Here is a 6415-nt window from a genome sequence, read left to right on the forward strand (position 1 = left end):
ACATCCGTCCAACGGTGCAGTGGGACCCTGCAGAGTAAGAACCAATGCAGTGGGAGTGCTGTGGTGCAGCGCAAACGTCATTCTTTTAATGGTTTGTGATGGTGTCACCAATCCACATAGACAGCGTGTTGGCTGGCCTACATCCAAAGTGCGGTACACACATCCAGACCACACTCCAGATGTGGTTTCTCTGCAGTTAACATCGCTGCGTATACAAAGCAAAGTTCCAGTGAACATCAGACCCAAGCTCAGGCACCCGGGGAAAACTGATGCGTTCTGGAAAGAGAGCCGGACCAGGCGGCATGGTGACTCAACGTTTGGCATTAGCATCCTCAAGGCTCCAACTGTGAGAGAGCTTTGCATGCACACGAGTAAATCATCCCAGTCCGTGAATCCGTTCGCCTTCAACTTTTGCTGTGATCCTTAAATCCACTACATGGGCTGCAATCGCATCGACGGTGACGACAGGCAGAGTTTGGTTACATAAAGGGTCAAATGCAGCACAGATTAGGAATGTAGACTTTGCTCTAATCACTATTATTGCTCAGTGTATCTATGTAACTTCTTCACTATTAGGCTTGAAAGATAAATGGGTTTTTCAGTTTAAAAATGCTGTGTTTGGGAAAAAAAAATAAACATCAATTTATCACAGAACTCTTTAAGGCCGACCAGTTTATTTAAACAGTCATGTCCACTTTAAAATGGTTTCGTTCTCCTAATCCTTTTTTTTTGTTAAAATTGAGATTATGATTAGTACGATTACTCATAGACTTTCGAAACCTTCATTTGGAAACATGAAATGAAATAAATTCATCAATCCAGTGTGCTTTAAGGACAAATGAAGACACTTGACCCATGAAGACATTTCTGGTTTAATCTGATGAGAAACAAAAAAAAAGGTGCCACCCAGAAATCCTGTTAGGATCACAAGTCAGGGTCCGTGATTCTGGGTCTGGTCGGTTTCAGATATGCAATAGTCATCATATTTGCAGGGTACGTGTGCACTCTGAGCAATGCACAATCAATAAGTGTTATAATGTATGATCATTTGGCAAAGTAGTTTATGGGTTTATAATTTAAAATATGGACCTACCTCTTTGTTTAAAACATAAGTGAATCTGCATCATGGTTTCCGTCACTACACAGAGAGTGTAGGCATCCAAATTCATGCGCAACATAAGAATCTGACAACGTGACTCTTCCTCATGTCAGATTACGTCTAGCAAAAGACACGCTGCAGATACCTCGACCCTTTACAGAGACGTTAACATCGACAACGCGGTGCTGCTGTGTCAACGAAGTCAACATGGGAAAACTGAATCAAAAATAGGAGACACGTTGGGCATTCCAACCAGCTTCCAGTTGGATCCGTTTCTCAGGGGGCTCAGTTGAGTGCAGTGACACTCATTTCCAACCCACACGCTAACACACTTCCTCATCGCTGTTATCATTTCCTTGTATCCCCCCGTAACGGAACTCTTGGGGCCAGCTCTGTGGCCAACAAAAAGGGAGTTCACCAAATGTGATAAGTATTAAGTACCTCGCTTTGCTCAGTGTGTGTTCTTAATGGGTGACCATGATTCAATGGCAGCCTCTAGGAAAGCCGGTGACAAACCCAATCCAAAGATAAGCCAGCGAGTTCGCACACAAAGCCAAAGTGGTTCACACCCTCGATTGAGACACTTTCCAAAAATGTGCTAGACTCAAAACAATCAAAACAAAGCGTGATATCCATCTTGGGAACGTACTGACACCCTACTCATTCAAGAAATGCACTTTATAACCACATACAGACTCTCTCTGTTTCTCACATTCTCAGACCTCTCCTCAGCTGACATTAGGTCGAGTGCTTTGAGAAACAGAGAGTACAATCGTTCTCAAGCTTGTGTGTGTGTGTGTGTGTGTGTGTGTGTACGACGTGTGTGTGTGTGGGAATGGATTGGGTCTTTTCACTGGATTTCATTCACAGGTTAATCAAAAGCTGTGAACCCTGTGATCTCGGGAACAGATCTGACAAAAAAAAAGGAAAAGAAACCAGTACAACAAACTATTTGACCACTAGAGGGAAGAAATAATCCAAAACAAAGATGCAGCAATAGAAATAATAGATTACATTTGAAAAGCTTTACGTATATTTTACTGCATTCAGGATGCGTGATCTTAGATCTTTGTTTTTCAACATTATGTCCTGCATAGACCCTTCTGTGAGGGGGATTACGTACAAATACAACATTGCCAGTGATACACAGTGGTGATACAAAGTGGTTGCAGGGGCAAGGGAATTATAAGATGAATGGATTGTCAAACAAAGGTCTCCTTTAGATAAGCTCCATTGCCAATATGCATTTATTACAGTATTTAACTGTCCATCTAGGACTGGTCTTGAAGCACATTTGTGAACAGTGTTCCATTAAAAAAACACTTCATTCATTGTGCAGCTGCTAATATTCCTCGAGCCCCAAAATTATTGCCCTTCAAGTTTTTTGCAAGGCTTTCTGTATTTGTCTCCTGGAGTTACAAATGTTCCCAATAGTTCTCACTGACAAATCTAAAAGGGAAGTGTTGTTTGGGAGTGAAGGCCACGAACATTTCACCTGTACTGCGTGGGGTCATGTGATGGCTGAGATCAACTCGTGGTGCAGCTTAAATGTCTGTAAGGTGAGAATGAGATTTGACTCGTTAGTATAGAGAGACACACTCCACAAGCCGTTTGGTAAGCTCGCTCATTTTAAAAATGCAGTTTGAATTGACGCAATAACTTGATTTTTGATAAATCAAGCTTGCTCAGCTTCACAATATCTGATTTTAGCAGCATTGTTAATTACGACCCCTGTTCACCGATGTCACAGCAGATGCTGTCCACGTTCGAGTCTCCAAAAGAGCATTTATTAGACGACTTTTCCAGAGCCTTCTACTTATTTAAACACATACTAGGTATTTTCTGAGGGAAGTGAGCTCTGGTCGTGACCCATTGTCAAACCGATCAATCACAACTCCACTTTTCACATGTCTACTTTATTGCTTTTTATCGTGGTAATGCTGTTTTTTCCCACCTTTAGTGCGCAAATCACATTCTCCCCATTGAAAAACCTTCCGGGGAGCAGACTCCTGTATTTTATGTTTTAGGACAAAGTAAGCCTGTTGGGTGAAAGCTGACCTCTGTATCTCATGATGCAACTCGGTAGTGTAACTGCAGCACAGCACGGTGAGGCCAGCCGTGCAAATGCTTCTAATGGATTTGTTGTTTTTTTTAAAGCTCACAATTCAGCCAATAGTTACCAGCGCGGCATTAGTTATGTTCTCTCTGGGTGGCAATGACAGAACAGACCGTAGAGGGAACATTTCCTCGTGAAACATCCAACAGCCTTTTCCTGACAATCCCTTTGGCATATTTTTGCAGTTGTCTCACATTCATCTAGCTGTAAACTGGACAGTTAATTTCTGGATGTGGTTCTTGGCGTGGAAATAAAAATGCTTAAGGGGCAAAACTACTGCGTAATGTCTGTGATGTATCCATAGAACATGCTCAGGAAGGGCTTGGCATTATTGTTCTGTATGTGAGCTGATTAAGTAAACACCGCCAGCTCGCTCACAATGTAGACACCCCCCCTGTTTCTGTTATTCCAATTCTCCTCAAGTGCCTCTTGTTCTCTTGTTTTCCAGCAGCTGTAATCGCCTTGGAGGGAATGACGAGAGGAAAATGTGAACCAAGACGTGCCCGGGATGTGCCAGTTTTTTTTTTTTTTTCCTTTTTGTTTTCTGAAGTAACCGGTGTGTTGTCGCAGTTTTCTCCTTGTTCAGTTGTTGTAATGTCATGTGTTTGCCAGCATACAGTACACTGACGTAACAGGTGGCACACGTTACACTGGTAAACACCCATAACTGTTTAATAGGTGCCTTATTATAGGTGCATTTCGACATAAGTTGACAACAGAACTGATTGTTAAAATGACTACAGCTAATTTTACAGAAATTCTAAATCCAATGTGCATTCAATTTGTTAATGTAGGACTTTGGAGGACTGGATAATATCTATAAAAATGAAAGAATACTGGATGTAGCAGATTTGAACCAGAGATCAAGCATTGTCCCCCGACGCTGTAAATGGTGCGGCAACACACCCATTTTTGGCCAAAATAATTCCCCAAATCAAGGTCAGAGCCTTTCAGTAAGTATACAAACGTCAGCAGAAGCCTCCTTTTATATTGAGGAGCCTTGCGGACATTTTCAATTGGGAATGTGTTTTTGTGCATGTGTGTATTTCCATCGAGTCTTGTGTTAGAAAACGGCCTTCATAGCACACAATGGGAGTGCATGGGAGCACTGATCCTGCATCAGGATCTTATTTCTTGATTCTGCTGTCGGCTATTTAAGCTGTTAAGCGGCACAAAGAACAACGACTCCGAAAACAAAGAGCTGTTTAACTCCGGCACTGAGATGGATGCCTCATGAAGAGGTGTCCGCATGCAGGACCACGGCACATATGCTGTAGCGGCATCACGCTAACTTAAGTCATTTCCAAAATCACATCCAGATAAGCAGATGGACGGCTTTCAGAAGAAGAAGTGCTTATTCTTGTCATCGCGCTCTCTTTCCAGCTGGATGCTGCTCCTGTCCTGTTAGACATCAACCGAAGCCCACGAGGAGCAATCTGAGACGACAGCAAAGAATGCGACTTTAATGGACACCGGCTTTTCGAATGATCCATCACCAGTGGGCACGCAACTTGAACTACATTCTCTGTACTTGTAGTAGAGCTTCAAGCCGGACCAGTCGGAACACCTATAAAGTGGTTGCTGCTCCTTCTGCTCTGATCTTATCTAACGAGTGCCGGGCAGTAGTTCTTTAATACAGTTCAAGTTGGGGTTGAAACCTTTTGTCTTTTCAAGTTACATGTAAACGTGTAAACGAGGAGGCGTGGACTACTATACAGAAAGATCGGGCCTAGAAGTCATGATATCTCTGACATCCAGGGTTGGTTTAACACTAGATGTAGAATCTTATGTCTTAGGTAAAATTGTTCCAGTGAACAAGGCTGTCATGCCTCCTCCTACATTGCTCCTGCCATGCTGTCTCCCTCACTCGCCCAGATTGAGTGTTTTATCAGCACACTTTGCTTGTGTGGTTTAATCTGACAACGCTGCTCAGCTCTTAGAGAGTGAAGGATTGTAGGTTGACAAAGGACCGCGAATGGTGCCCGATCAGAGCGAAACCGTTATACAGCCAGTTGGCTCACCTGCCAGTATTTATGGCAGAGAACAGCACAAGCAGTCGACCATAAACTGCTTGTTATTTTTGCGAAAACGTTCACAAGGAATCACTAAGCACGCCAAAGTGTTTCTTGATATACTATGTGTGCATGTGTTGTAAAAAGAAATAACTTGTGGTCAAATAGGGAACTCGCATAAAAATATAAAATATAAATGGAAACTCCAAGTCACTCCTCATCATGCCACATAGTGACTTCACTGTAAACTCATTAATCATAAAGTAAATCACCCCAGAGCTGGCCATTATAACCTCAGAGATGCGATATCAAATGTCAATGTCATATCAAATCAAAGCTCAATAACACGCTGTGTCAAAATGAACACAAAAATTAAATGAGTACTAGAAGACTTTGTGTTGTTGCTTCATAAATCATCAGAGTGACTCTTGTTATGAGTCTTTTCACACAGTAAAAACGATGTTACTGAAAGAAGGCAGTAAAAGCCCAAGATGTATTCCACAGACGGTGCCAAAATAACACAAAATGATTTTGTTGTAACTACGGCATGGTGCACACCTATTCCACCATCAAACTGCTAACATGGAGGTAACGGTTTGGATTTGACAGCCCTATTAGAGCTCCTGATTCCCTCAGCGTCCCTCAGCACGTCACATCTGTAGATATACTGGGTATGAGTTGTGTGGCATGTTTGAGGGCAGATGCATGCATTACGCTTTACAAAAATGTGTTATAAACAGAAATGTAACTACGTGCACTTTGGATGACTGTCACAAGGCCAGCGTCCCAACATTTGGTTCTGTTTAAGGGGAAATATTCGGAGTGATGAAATTTCAATATGGTGTAAGCACCATGGGTTGTTCCATCGTAATTTATGGCTTTGGTGAATCATGAAAAGCCCTTTTGTCAAAAAGTAGTACAGTAGATTTGTGTGTTTCAGAGCACAAAAGCTTTGGACGATCTTCTTTCTTGTACCACTGCTTTTTGTATCCAAAAAGTACAAAAACTTACACCGTAAACCAATATTTTTTCTTTTTTCAGTAAGATGAAACAGCAAGTGCAGGAGTATATTAAAGCAGCCCCGACTAAATGCAAAACCCCATCCATCATATCACCAGTCAAAAACTAGCTTGTTCATATGTTTTTTCTGAATATTTAATAGCGATCCAGAGTCCCAGAGAAAACATA

This window comes from Pungitius pungitius, chromosome 3 (genome assembly GCF_949316345.1).
Source record: "Pungitius pungitius chromosome 3, fPunPun2.1, whole genome shotgun sequence".
Classification (NCBI taxonomy): Eukaryota; Metazoa; Chordata; class Actinopteri; order Perciformes; family Gasterosteidae; genus Pungitius; species Pungitius pungitius.